At 46.0% G+C, this 15148-nt stretch overlaps 1 pseudogene; it reads left to right on the forward strand.

Annotated features, from left to right (window-relative positions):
- Positions 1–10967: 10967 nt before the first annotated feature.
- LOC112469207 lies at positions 10968–11086 on the forward strand (annotated as a pseudogene).
- Positions 11087–15148: the final 4062 nt, after the last annotated feature.

Below are 15148 nucleotides of genomic sequence, written 5' to 3' on the forward strand. Positions count from 1 at the left end.
TGTTGTTGTGTCGGAGCGGGACCCGCGGCCGCGCGCGGGGCCGGTCTCCCTCCGAACATTTCGGGGGTCGGAACCTGGTGTCAGGAAGGGGGCGCTGGCCCCTTAACTCTATTCCATCTTCCGGCTCCTTTATCTGCCTTCCCCCTTCTACCTACCAAAACTGCTTTCAGGGAAAGTAGCTCTAACTGAAGTGATTTCGCTCCAACTGACTCCGGGGCAAGAAGCGTCACATGTCTTTTAATTTTACAAATTAATGAAACCTGGTTTAGCTCCCGCCTGTCAATGTTGGCGGGAAATGTATTAGTCACCTTCAGAGGTTTCTCCTCTCCTCTCCTCTCTCTAGGGCTGTTAAGTCCCAAAATTTTAAGGAGGGGCTTTAAAATTTTTCAGTCTTGATGCCGTTATTCCACCACCTTTGGGGTACCAGTGAAGAGTACAGCTCCACGGTCTGCAAGCCAGATAGGCAGGAGTAGGGGGCGGAGGGAGGGAGTGCGTATCGTGGTCTTTGGTGCATGCCCAGGGCCCCGGGAACTCGCTTCGTCAGACACTCCATTCAGTAATCCCCACTCCACCCTACACACACACACACACACACACACACACACACACCACACACGCACACGCACGCACACGCACGCGCGCGCGCGCACACACACACACACACACACACACACGTTGCATATAAGCCAGGAACAAAATTTAAATCCAGGAAACTTCAAAACCTTTTGCAGCCTGAGGAAGTCATTCATCTCTTGGGCCTGGCCACTTGCTCTCTCCCTGAACCAGTGCCAGTTCTTTCCCCTCCCCTTCTGGAGCAATTCTAGCATAGTTTCTCTATTACTTAATCCCCAAGATGAAGGGGTGGGGGTTTTCTTTAGGGTGGCCCTTGAAACACCAAGTAGCTATTCACAGTATGTGTTGTTGGGGGTTGGTCATGGGGCAAGGGAGATGTAAGACCCTGAGGGAGAAATTATCTTTTTATTCTTTCTAGTTTCTTACAACAGCAAGAGCAAGACTGACATTAATGTCTCAATACATTAGCCTGCTAAAGTTTTAAAAAGAATTTATATCTGTCACGTTTTGCCATGAATTTAAGTGAGTGCATTATCTCTTCAAGGGGTATTAGCATGTTAACCATATGCATGGGTCTTTATCCTGTTCATTCTGGGCATCGGTAATATAAGGTGGAGAGGGTATCGGGGAGTGGGGAATCCCGAAATGACATCGCATCAGTTCTCTATTGCTGCATAACAAATTACCCCCGAGCTCTGTGGCTTAATACAATATACATTTATTATCTTTCACAGTTTCTTTGGTCAGAGATTCAGGAGTACTTTGGCCGGCAGTTCTAGCGTGGAGGTCGCTCATGAAGTTGCAGTCATATATCAGATGGAGCCACAGTCACTGGAAGGCTTGACTGGGGCAGGAGAATCAACTTCCACAAAGTCTCACTCATGTGGCTCACTCATGTGGCTGGCGTTGGCAGGAGGCCTTGGCTCCTTTCCTTAAAGACCTCACCATAAGACTGCTTGAGTGTCCGCACAGCATGGTAGCTGACTTCCCTCAAAGCAAGAGATCTAAGAGCAAGGCAAAAGTCACAGTGACCTAGTTCTCCAAGGTCACACCTGTCACCTTCGCTTAGGTCACAGGGACCAGCTCTGATTCAATATAGAAAGAGATTACACAAAGGATCACGGTGGGGCCACTTTGGAGGCCAGCTATCACACACATCATCCCTGAAATCACATCCCCATTTTTTAGTTTCGAAAAATTTCAAACACACACAAAAAGTAGAGGAAATGATACAGCGAATTCTCATATGTCCATCATTCATATCCAATAATTATCAAGGAAATTCCATCATTTTATTTTGTAAAGTGTCCCTGAAAAACACATGTCCTTTCTACCTCATTCCCCTCATCCCCATATCTTATGCTAACTTTCCTTAGACCCAGTGGTCCAGGCTCTCTCTTTCTCTCCCTTCCCTGTCCTTTCTGCCGGGTTTAAGGATTGGAAGAGAGACAGATACAGAGAAAAAAAGAAAGCCCCTTATGCTGGACATCAGTCTCAAGTGTAGGTGTCTGCAGTTTGGTGAGGTCACCACAGATATGGCCCGCAATCGCTCTCCCACCTTTTTTTTTCCAGCTTATCCAAAAGTAACCACGCTATTTTCAAAATTTAATGTGCATACAGATCACATGGGGATCTTGTTAACGCGAGAGTTCTGAATCAGTAGGTCTAGGGTGGGGCCTGAGATCCTGCATTTCTAACACGCTAATGTGATGCAGACACTAAAGGTCCACGGGCCACACTTTGAATAGCAAAGGTCTGGAGCTGTGCTGTCTGAATCATGAGCCACTAACTCCATATGGCTATTTAATTAAAATTAGATAACATTATAAATCACTTCCTTAGTTTCCTAGGCCCCTTCTGAACTCTTCGATAACCACATATAACTGACCATATATTAAATATAATCATGGAAAGTTCCATTCCATGGATGGCACTGGTATAGAGAATTGATTCATGATAACTTTCCCACAGCTGCCTTCTACACTAGAACATCTATTCACAGCAAAAAGAGGACCTTGGCAGGATAAATAGCAACAGGTTATTTATAGTGAGTATTTATTTCCTCTTGCTGGAATGGGTCAACCCAGTGTTCCTAGATATAGTTTGAAAGGTTGTTTGGTCAGCTCAGCATTCAAGCAGAAGAGGTTGGATATGTCTACCAGGTTATATGAAAATAGCATGGATAAGCTGGATGAATTGCTTTTCTCTATACTAGAAGTATTTTTTCTTTCTTAATAACTAGTACTGGCCATCCGAATCAGAGCTGGAAAATACTGGAGGAAAACACCCTATTTAGAAACTACCTATTGATTCCTTTTTAAAGACTCCATGTGGCTGACCACCATTCTTTTGGACAATGCAGTCTAATTTACTGGGCCCACTTAGGTGTCCTTTTCTGTGATTCCATTTCATGCTGTATGTATGTTCTTGCAGAACTTGTCATCCACTGATTTGTCTGTTTACATATCTGTTTCTCCATTAGACTGCAAGCTCGTTGAGAGCAGAGGTTTGCCCTCGGTCTGGCTCCTAACAGGCATTTGAAATATGTACGTTGAATTAATTCATTAAGTAATAACTGCATTAAATTAGTGTATTTGTTATACATGAGTCTCAATGCCTGGTGTAGGAGTGAGAATGGACCAGAGGGTTTGGGCTCCGACAAGTCACAGCTGTATACTGGCTGTGTGACTTTGAGTATTTTGCTTTGTTCCACCAAATCTCATTTCATTGTCTGTAAAACGGGGACAAGAATAGCGCCCGAGCTTATGTCATAGGATTATTTTGGGGGATCGGATGAGCTAACAGTTGGGAAAGTGCTTTATCATTTCTAAGTATTACCTTTTTAAAAATCGTAGTTTTCTCCATCAGAGAGAGTCAGGAGAGGCCCTGGTTAATGTCGACATGTGTACAGATCACCTTGCACGATTGTCTGCCTTGTTCCCACAGTCTAGGGTATTGCTCATTTGGAACGTTCATTCGTATTTTCAAGCCCTCCCTCTTGGGCTTAACCTTTTACGATTTCAAAATATTTACAAATTTTAAATAAAAATTTAAATTAAAAAATTTGTTTAATTAAAAAAAATATTTTTGCATTTTGTGGAGAACCCCGGCAGTGTCACTAATAGCAGCACAGGTTTGTAGTTCTCAGGGTATCGCCAAAAAGCGGGGGCTCTAAAACAGAACTGTTTCTGGGAGGGTCACAACAAAGGTGAGGCCTCTGTTCAGTATTGCTTCCAGCCCTTTCTAAATCTGGCAGTTCACCCCGTTTGCATTTTTGGCTTGTCCCTGAAGATGCTCAGGCTGGAGGATTCCCATTGCCATTCCCCCGCCCCCACCCTCACGAGCCCTCACTCATTTCACTGACCCTTTTGACCTCTTAGCTTATCATTTATGATGCTTCCATTATTTACTGTCCAGGAGGCAAATACTTTCTCTTTTTGGACAACTGACATCCGTCTTCCATTTTGCTACTTCTTACCCTTTTCCACCTCAATCCTGCCCACTTCCTGGAGCTCAATTTGAGCTGCAGAAACCACAAGGATGTGGATATTAATTAGGGGCAGAAGAGGAATCACTGGTGCAGGTAGAGGGGTGCCATACACACCTTTCATTGTCCTGGGTTCTTCAGGTTTGTCCAATAAATCTGAAGGCACCATGTTTAATCTATAGCTCATGCTCATGGTCAAGGTTATTCTGTATCCATAGAGGTGATCATTCCTGATAGCTAAATCATGAGACTCTCTTGACTCTTGACACCCATGTATGGTCATCTCAAAATAGTCCTCAGATAGATGTGCCTTTCAAATATTGCTGACAAGTCTACAGCCCGAACACGCCCGATCCCATCTGATCTGGGAAGCTAAGCAGGGTCAGATCTGGTTAGTACTTGGATAGGAGACCACCTAGGAAGACCAGGTGCTGTAGGCATAAAATAAAATAAAATAAAATAAAAAATGAAATATTGCTGACAAATAAATTCATGGTTCGAAATGTTATTTCAGCTTGTAGGGGTAGGGTTCCACCACCAGGGTCAGCCTGCAGCTGACCAGACATCCCAGATATGGGAGACTTTGGTTGCAAAGCGTGGTAACAAGACTCTCTGGGAGCTCCTGCCACGTGGGCCTGGATGACCAGGAAGTCCTCTCAAAGGAGCTCAGTGATTTTTTCATTAAGAAGGTTTATCGTAAGCCTGAAAATATTTTCTTTTTCTATATATGAAAACTTCTCTTTTGATTTCTGAAGGCTTTATATCTAAAATTAAATTCTAATGCGAGACTTCTCAGCTAATTCAAATCATATGAATCCTTGACTAGTTTGTATTATATTTGGAAAGTTAATATTCCAGTTTAGGAAGTCAATGCTTTTATGATTTGGGGAAGGATTATAGTTCAGCTAAATGTTAAGCTCACAGGTAAGGATTTTCCTCCCTTATCTAAGACCATTTGACTAACTCTTTGACTAACCTATTCATTTATGTTTGAAGTTTCTTCTCTTTGACCACTTCTGCTGTTCTTAGCCAGTTCTCAGGCTGATCGTAATGTCAGTTGGTCTGGCCCTTACCCTATAATGAGAGAAGTTTAGACTACCAGTGATGAAAGATACCTTAGCAATCAAGTTCACAAGTTGGTTCAAGGCAGAGCTGAGTTAACGTGGAGAGGGACTATAGCTTTGTGGTTAAGAGCATTGTCTCTGGGGCCAGGCTAGTTGGGATCAAATCCTGGTTGCGCCACTGACTTTGTAACTTGAGCCAGTTACTTAACTTGTGAAATGGGCATAATAAGAATTCCTATGCTGTCAGCATTTAATGAGTTCATGTACCTAACAGTTTCTCTAACCTTTCTGGCAGCAGGGACTGGTGCTCCTATGAGAATCTAACACCCGATGATCTGAGGTGGAGCTGAGGTGGTGATGCTAGCGCTGGGGAGCGGCTGCAAATACAGATGAAGCTTTGCTCCCTGGCCCGCCGCTGCTCACCTGCTGTACGGCCCAGTTCCTAACAGGCCACGGACCAGTACTGGTTCGCAGCCCATGGGTCAGGGACTCCTGCTCTAACACAGTAGGCACTCTATAAATATGAGGAGGTAGGAGTGGGCTGTGTCCGTCATCCCTGCCAGGGCACCTTTTCAATGCACCATACCATTTCCAGGGATAGTACAAAGCAGATAGAACTGGGGCAAAGCTCTAATCTGCAGCCTGTGCTCTCTAGGGGTTTCAGGCCCTGGTTATGGGCACAGCAGAGGTCTAAGTGTTGATGAGGAATGGGAGGCTAGGCTGAGGAAGCCACAGTAGAGGCTGAGGAGTGAGAAGGGCTCAGAGTGAGTATGAGAACAGTCAGTTGCATTAGTTCCATGAGGGCACACACCAAACCAGCAGGAAGGGCAGGCCTGGTTCCCCCAGAACAGGCAGCAGTTCCTGTAAAACCATGGGTGAAGGAGCTCCTGCTTCACTCACGTTGGGTCAGTTCATAGCTGGACCATCAAAGTTCAGTTCTGGGTGACTCATTTATAGTCTGGGGGTATAGCCAGAGGTGGTTGATGAAGCAGTAAACAGTCCAGTAATCACATAATGCATCGTCTCACAAACATCTGTTGAACCCCTAGGGCAGACCTCTGTGTTATATGCCTTGGGGTGAGGCTGGGTGGAATGGGATGTAAATAGGCTTTAGAAATAGTTTCCTCTCTCTGAGACTGAAAAAGTAAGTGTGTAGATTCTGTTCAAGGTAACAAACATCTATCAAGTGCCTGTCGTGTTCAGGACTCTGTGTAGGTGGCATGGCCTCTGTGGCCCAATGGGAAGAGCACTGGACTGAGTGTCGAGAGAGCTGGATTCCAGTCTCATCTCCATTAACAACTAGCGGAACCACTGTGGATAAGTGACTCTAGGCCTCAGTTTTGTCACAGATAAAATGGAAGGTATGATACTTGCCCCATTAGAAGGATAAATTCCAGAGCCCCTGACCCACTGAATCACATTTTTTTTGTGGAGAGAGCCCAGGAAGCATTTTGACCATCAGGACAGTGTTCTCGTGTGGACCTCCAGCAGTCCACCTCAGAATCTCTAAGGAACTTGTTTAAAAAGAGGATTTCAAGGCTCACCCCAGACTTGCTCAGAACTTCTGGAGATGGGGGCTTGGGAATCTGTACTTAGGTAAAGCCAGGTGATTTTTGTACCCCCAAATTTGAGAATCACTATTATAGGGTTTTTCTGAGGATTATGAGGATGTACACTTTGGTAGCTCATATAGGAGGGTTTTCTTAGCAATGAGAATGTTTTTCTTTGGGAGGAAGTCATAGTAACCACTTCTGAAAGTTGAAGGGTTGTGTATTAGAATCTTTGGAGCAGCAAAGAAGAGTTATACCTAATAGGTTTCAGGAAGAGAGGCTTATTGCAGGACCCCACAGAGGTTTATTGTAGCTAAGAAGTTGCCACATTAGCTGTAGTCACTGTGGGCCCAGTGCTTCCAAGACTTGGACAATTGAAATAGTGGTTTGAAATGGCAAAAAGAGGCTTGCAATCCCAAAGTTACCTGCCTCCTGTGGGCACCACTAGGATGTTTACTTCCCCAAAAAGAGGCTTTGAATGGGTCAAATTGCTACCATCCAATATGGAGCACCCTTTTGAGCAAAATTCCTATGAGGCCCTTTCCTTTTGCCTTCTCTATGCCCCGACCCACACACGGTTAACTCGATCTGCGAATTAACCCCCATCCAATCGTCTGCACTTAGAGAAGCAGAGTTAGTTTTGCTGAAGATAGGTAACGACTTGAGATCTGCTTTCTTTGGGAAAGTAAGGAGGGAAAATCTAAAAGAGTAAGCAGTTTGAGGCCTCTTGGTTCATCTGGTATACATTTTTGTGAGGATGAAGGAGTAAAAAATGAAGCGTGGCTCTAAGTTGGTGATACAGACTCCTTTGTGAAAACTAATGGATTCCCTCCCCCTAAGCACCTGGGTAGACACGCATCATTTTGTTTACATTTCTTAGGGGTAAGGGTCTCATAAGGCCTCTCCATGGAATCCTATATTGAGGACCTCTGTTCTTCTGGGTCTCTAAAGAGAAGAAGGGCCCTACTGGATAGGCATGTCTGAGAAGCAGATTTCCATTCCATGTACAGAAGCATCTTCCGACATTTCGACTGTCCAATAATGGATCTTTCCTGTTTTGATGTAATGAGTTTATCGTCACAGGGAGCATTCAGGCAGGGCCTGGATGACTGCTTTGCACAGATGTCCTTTCATTTGTTGTTCATTCATTCTATCACACACACCCCCACTCGCATATAACAAGAACGTCTGTGAGTGTTTAGGAGTAGAAAAGTGAAATACAAGGCACCGTCTCTGTTCTCTGTGCCATAGTTTGGTGAAGGAAAGTGAGACACAGATGGTCACAATGCCTGGCGGCAAGTGACGTAAGAGCCCGTGAGTAAAGAGCTTAGGAAGCCAGAGAACAGAAGGGAGCAGACTTGTGGGCGAGTCCTACGTAGGGTCAGAAGTCGACCAGAGGATCCCTAAGTCCTCTTCCAACCCTGGCGTCCTGTACAGTGCTGGAGCCGAGAAGGGGCTTGGGAGGGCGTTATCCAAAGCATATTCACTCCAAAAGCGTTAAAAAAACAACAAAAAACCCAATGTACTTGCTTTGCAAACACAGCTTCAGGACAAGTTTTCCCACTCCCCTCACTCCCTGCCTTCCAGCCAAATGGCAGTATCTTAGTTTGTTCCTTGTAGAAATTCTGGAACTGCTACTGATCCTAAGGTTCTGTATTTTGCAAAGTTATCAAATCATAGGTCTGAGCCCTGCCCAGAGATTGCTGTTTGAGTGGAGCGTCTTCGGTCCACTCTCGAGGCTGGAGAGGCTGGGACTGGCAGGGAGAATGCGCTGGTGAAGCCGCGGAAGCGGGCAGGAGGGAGTGCGGTTGAGCTCGTCCTCAAACCTAGAGCCACCTCTCCATGATTGTTCCGACAACTTTGAGGCATGAAAGCATTTCCTGCCCTCCAGGTTCTCCTCATTTTCTTTGCCTGCTTCCACAGACAGTATTACCCGCCCGCCCTCCCTCCCACCAAGGTCACCACTCAGGAGCCTTTGATAAATGTCATCTTTTTGTGAAAGTCGCCTTGGAAAAAGGCAATTTGACTGCAGTGAGGCAGAACAGCGAGCTGAACGCCAGCTGCCCTTTATCGACCAGAGCCCAACCCCAAGACAGAACGCGGAGGAGCAGAGCGCTGCCTGGGGCACCTGGTGATCCCGCCGCCTGTCCCCGGGGATCTGCGCACAGTGCCGAAGCCTGCAATGCCGGGGTCCTGGGATCGGGTCTCCTCCCTCCTTTCCTCTCCCAGCCCTTTGTCTTCTGCTATTTATTTCCTGGCTGGTAACTAAAGGTCCCCAAGAACCCCCATGGCTCTGGGGGTGGGAGCCCTCTCCACCGTGGGCTGCTGATTAGTGCAGGGAATAAATAACAGCAAGCTAATTACCTCCTGATTGCGGCTTGCCTCACTAACAAGGCCGGGTGATGCCGTAGTTGATACTATTCCAAGCATGCTTCTGGGTTCAGGGAAATTTCCATGCTTTTCCAGCCTGGAGACACGTTCTCTTCTCAAATGCCACAGAGTTCTAAGTGGAGGTGTTCCCGCTCCTGCTCCACCGTGGAACTGAGAGACTCACCCCCAACAGCCTGTTTGTGTCAGACCTTAGTGATGTGAGCTGGCTTCTGGTAGAAGCAGGGAAAGGCTTTCAGGGAGGTTTGGGATTTGGCCAAGGTCGTGGAGAGATGGGTCCTTAGAGACCACACTCTCCAAGCACTTAGTATCCTAATTACATCTGCTACTCCTACCGCTTGAACTGAGTGGTTCCCCTCAGACCTGCAGGCAGAGGAGAAGAGCGCCGAGAACACGGGTCCGGGACCTGGGAGGTCTGGGTTCTAGTCCTACCTGACTACCTTGGACACGCTCCTTAAATCACCCTGGTCGCCAATTCCCTCTCTGTGGAAGGAGCATTAGGCATTTCTCTCCGAAATGAAGTCTAGGCAAACCTTGGGCTTTGCCTCACTCTAGAAATATGACTTTGTGACTGTGACTCTGAAATTGGGACTGTGATATTAGGAAAGCTCCGCATGCCTCTAGGGGCCACACCCCCAGGCCGAGCCCGCCCCCGTGTAATTGCTTCCCCACCTTTTCCACCCTCCTCTCCCGCTTTACCTGACTTCTGTAGCTCTCTCAGTCTTGAAAACTTGTCTTGCCTGAAGGAAGAAGGGAAGGAACATCTTCTTCATAAAGATTTAAGTTTCTAGCAACCTTCTTTGAAATTTTGTTTCTGAATTTATCAGTAGGGCTGTGCTGGCTTAACAAACCAGTGGTATCAGCCTTCGAAAGCGAGGATGTGGCGGTGACTAGTAAGTGCTGCTGTGCTGGCCACTGTGTCCAGAGGAAGGAATCAACCTCCCTCCCAGGCATTTGGCCCGACCCCAGACTAGAGGCCTTGGCGCCGTCTCCACAGGATCATAGAATCCAGTGGTGGGAAACTGAAGGGCTGTCTCCTTTCGCTGGAGAGATTCACCTCTGCAGGGCGTCAGTCTCCTTGGGGCAGAGGTCAGATGAGAGACAAACTAGAGGTTTTCATCAGATGAAGACAGACTCATAAAAGAGCAAACCTGGGCCACAGTCTCCTCGGAAAAAGGAAGAGAGAAAAGGTGGGGCTAGAGTCATACTTGGGCTAAGGAAGAAAATGTCACTTTTAGGGTAGTGGAAGATTCTGAAAGATAGGGTTACAGACTCCGCAGGTACCAAGTGCATGTGACCTGGGCTGATCTGATGGGAGGAGCCCTCGTGTAGAGGTCAGAAGGTCACATGCAACATTATGCTTTATCACTTCTAAAGGGTAAAGTTGGGCAGTTCATTTACTTTTGTATTAGTTAGGGTGAGCTAAGTGACGTGACTAATAACCCCCAAGTCTCAATGGCTTATCACAATAGAAGCTGACATCTCACTTGCATGGCAGGTTAATGCAGGTATTCAGTTGGTGGTCCTCTGCAGGGTGGTTCAGGGACCCAATACTGTCCATTTTGTGGCTCCGCTAACGGCTACAGGCTTCGGAATCTTCTATGGAGAAGGAGGGAGCATGCAGAACTGTGCGGAAGGTGTATGGGCTAGGTCTGGAAGTGGCATTCATTACTTGTGCCCAGATTCCACTGGCCAGAACTCAGCCGTATGACCACACCTGACTATAGGGGAGGCTGTGTAGTCAAGTTATGCGCCCACGAGGTAAAGGGAAATGGTTTGGTTAGCAACCAATCAGTCTCTGACATACCTTCTTCGAAATTTTGTTTCTAGAATTATCAGTAGGGCAAAGGGCCTCTGCTTTGTCATCTTCACAGAATTAGCATGCAAAGAAAATGAGAAAATGGAATCTACAGCCACGCCACCCTGAACGTGCCCAATCTCGTCTGATCTTGGAAGCTAAGCAGGGTCGGGCCTTGTTAGTACTTGGAAGGAAGACCACCTAGGAAGACCAGGTGCTGTAGGTGTTATAAATAAATAAATAAATAAATAAATAAACAAACAAACAAATAAATAAATAAATGAGAAAACGGATTACGAAAGAGCTTAAAAAATGTAGAATGAAGAATACACACATAATCTGCTTTTCAGATTAATCTAGAAATAACTTCAAAAACACTGGCTCTGTTACTCTATTGGAAACATTAATTAAAAATGCTCTTATTGGGACATATCATTGGGTTATATAACAAGTGTCTGAATGATTGTGATTTCAATATGTGATAAAGACAAACTTTTTAACAAATCCAATCCTTTTAAAAGTTTTTAGAATGTGCCCTTCTTTCTCCCTTTCCCTTTGACCTGGATGGAGGATTCAGCTAGAATGGCCGGTGTGGTCAGCAGGGCTGGGGCTAAAATTGGGCCAGTCTACCCAGCATGTTTGGTGAGTCTGGGGCACAGAAGATGGTCTGTGTGGTTAGGAAATTGATTGCAAGTAGAGGAATTGAGAAAACCAAATATATTGAGGATAAGGAGAGCCATATTTCTCATGGTTAGTGAAAAGAGTTACATTTGTGGAAAGGGAATAAACTCTGTGGTATTATATCAAAATTGGGGTAATTAACATAAATAGATGTAGGTGTGTGTGGGTGTGTGTCCATATATATTTCTAGCTCGGTCTGCTGAGAGGTCCTAGAAGCAATGATACCCCAATAGAAACGAGCACACCGATCGCCCAGATCTTGAATCCTAATACCATGTTTCACTAAAAAGAATCAAGACTGATCAGCCTTGAAAGTGCTAGATGAGCCTAGAGCATCTTATGCTAGAAAGTAAGGAATTGCTCAGAGAATAATGAGAACATGTCAAAAGGATCCATAATCCTGCTTGAAGGGACCCCCACAGGCCAAGTCTGGGACAATTTAGGCATCAAAATAAATAATTTTAGTATTAGTATTTGGTATTGTACACCATTAAATAAAATAGGAACAAATGAGTTAATACAGCTATAAATAGATAAAAGGGAAAATGGGAAGGCACTGGCTTACGTTAGAATGCCAACTGATAAATACAGAAAAAAAGATGAAATTAGAAAATTATCATTTGACAACCATCATAGTAATAAGTGATTTAGGCAAGAATCATTGATAAGTGCTAAAACCTGTGGGTGAAAGTTTGATGAGGAACACAATATTTATACAATTTCAAAGTGTCTCCACACAAATACTTACTAATTGAGTACAGGATACTCATTAATTGACTTTGCAGTGGAGAAACTTGGTTGACGTCATCTTAACCAAGTGATAAAAGTTAACTTTCCTGAAACAGGACAGATCGTCATTGGGTGTGTGCTCCTTGCGAAGAGGAGCTGAGAATGTGGCATCACTTCCGTCACGTTCCCGACAAAACGCAGACCTTCGGTCTACTCACATGGAAACATCGGCCAAACCCAAGCTGAGGGACATTCTACGAAGTAACTGTACGGTATTCCTCAAAAATATCAAGATCACGAAAGACAAAGACTGAGGAACAGTTCCAGACCGAAGGAGACTGGAAATACAAGACAACTAAATGCAACCTATGATCCTGGATTGGATCCTGGGCCTAAACATAATGACATTAGGACAATCAGAAAAATTTGAGTGAGGTTTCTGGATTAGATGGTGGTTTTGTATCAGTGTTGGTTTCCTGATTGTGAGGTACTGTGGTTACGTGGGAGAACATCCTTGGTTTTAGGAAATATATACTGACGTGTTAAGAGCGAAAGAGACATCGCTCCTAAATGGATCAGACGTGACGTTGTGTGTATATATGAGCGGGGAAGGAGGGAAGGACACAGACAATGAGGCGAGTGTGGTAAAATTTGAAACATAACACAATGAGGAACTCGATGAAAGGCATGCAAGAGTTCTTTGTACATTTCATGCAATTTTTCGGTAAATTTGAAATTATTTCAAAATAAAAAGTTTTAAAAAATCCTTTAAAATGTAGATAGTATGCAGAACATCTGTGCCTTTGGACTCAGGCAGGAGAAACACTCGATGAGACTTGGAAGTTAACGAGAGGTTAAGCAGGAGAGTGTCAAAGCAAGCAAACAGGGTCTGGGATAAATGACCTAGATTGGGTCCTGATCTTGTCACCTACCAGTTGGGTGATCTGGAGAAAGGCACATTACCTCTCTGAGCCTCCAATGACAGCACACATCTCCTAAGAGTGCCATGCGACTTCAATAATGTATGTGAGTCCTTTGTAAGTCATAAAACATGATACTGAATATAAATCATTAGTAGTATCTTCTTTCTCCCAGAGAACTACAACTAATGACTGTAAAACTGTCCCTTCGGTCCTGACATCCCTTTCTGTTCTGCTTCCAGTTGCATCACAATGTTGTTATTCTCAGAGAGATTACTTCCTTTATGGACTGAGGTCTGAGGAGGCCTGGCACCTAGGGAGGGAGACAGTTGGTGGCAAAACCACCAGGGATTGTTATGGTGCGTGTGTCTGTATCCATATGTGCATATGTGTGTGCATACACATGCGTCCTGGAAGCCCTGACGTTAGGCACCTTCTCTGTGAGCAGAGAGACCCTGTGGGGACCGATGAATGCTGTTATAAATTCATAGACATCTGCTGGTGGGGCCTGGGTAGTCCCTTCTAGAAAGAAAGCTCCTCTGCTTCTGTCACTCATGACAAAGATACTTGTGTGCATGATGTTATGATACAAACCATTCTCTGGCAATCGAGGGATCAGGGTCCTAATCCCACACGCTGGGGATGAGCTGACCTTAACTTCTGGGGTAATAAAGATCATCATTCCCGTGTTATGCCCTTTCTGAAGCCTCCTGCCGACATTCCCTCCGGCGAGCCTTAAAGCGACAGCGACCTGTCAGGCAAACACTGCTCTCTGCATCTTTTCACAGGTCACAGAGGTCAGAGAGATCAGGGCTTCACCAGTCCACAGGGCTAATAATGGCGCCCAATGGGACATGGAGCTAGGAATTTAACAATGGCTCCCCTCACCACGGGCACTCCACACCTCTCTCACTCCCTTTCCTGCCTCGAGGGGACGCTGCCTCCAGTGTCCTTGGCTTCTCAGAGCTCTTCCGCCACAGGATTCCCACCCAGAAGCACCCCGTGCTAGGCTTCCATCTCCAGGCTGTCTGGTCACCCTCTCCCCCCAATATTCTGGCTAAAACCACAGAAGTTCAACATCTTAGCTCCTGCTGCTTAAGGCTATTCTGGAGCCAAGAGAGAAGAACATGAGGGTAAGGCTATCCTGCCAATGGCCTCGGGAAGCTGGCCCCAGGAACTCATTTATGTGCCTCTGTGATTCCCAGACCATTTGCTGTGTCCTCACAGCACCAGCTGAAGGAGCAATAAGTCCTCTAATTCACTCCATGCCTGTGAATCAGGCCGGAGGAAGTTCCAGCAATACCAGGCTGTTCTCAGGCCCCCTCTGCCCTACACTGCTCTTGGATGCAGACAGATAGACGGATCAAGGTCAGACACAGCAGAGCCCAATTGGGCTCTGCTCAGTCCCTTGGGAAGCAGCTGCCGCTGACCTGACAGAGTTCACTACTTCTGGTGGTGGCACTGTGACCAGCGTGCATTCTGACTGGCCCCAGATCCCCCGTTGGGGAGCCCTGAGAGAGCGGGTGCACTCTGGGTTTGCTGGGTTCGTCAGGACATGCTGGGTGGGTCAAGGGCGAGCCATTAGAGCTCAATCAGTGGCTTTTGGAACTTGGAGCCGAGACCCCGTGGTGGCACAGAGCCAATTCTGACCACCTGGGGGTTGGCGAACCTGGTCACAGATGTGCCTCTCGCCAGTGGTGCCCTTGAGCAAATCTTTTCTCCTCCCTGGGACACAGTTTCCTCATCTGTGACAAGAAGAGTTAATTTTAAGGGCCCATCTGGCCTTTGTGTACTTCTGGTTATATCAGTTGACCGGCTCTTTAGGGCTGGAGCTGTGTCTGGAAGGAACTCGAGTCTGGGATTCAGGCCTTCTGACTCCTGTGCTCTGTTCACTGCTGATTCTGGAAGCGGAGGCTACAATGGGTGTTTGGGGAGCAGGGGGCACTGTGTACAGCCTG

This window comes from Pteropus alecto, unplaced genomic scaffold (genome assembly GCF_000325575.1).
Source record: "Pteropus alecto unplaced genomic scaffold, ASM32557v1 scaffold106, whole genome shotgun sequence".
In the NCBI taxonomy this organism is placed as follows: Eukaryota; Metazoa; Chordata; class Mammalia; order Chiroptera; family Pteropodidae; genus Pteropus; species Pteropus alecto.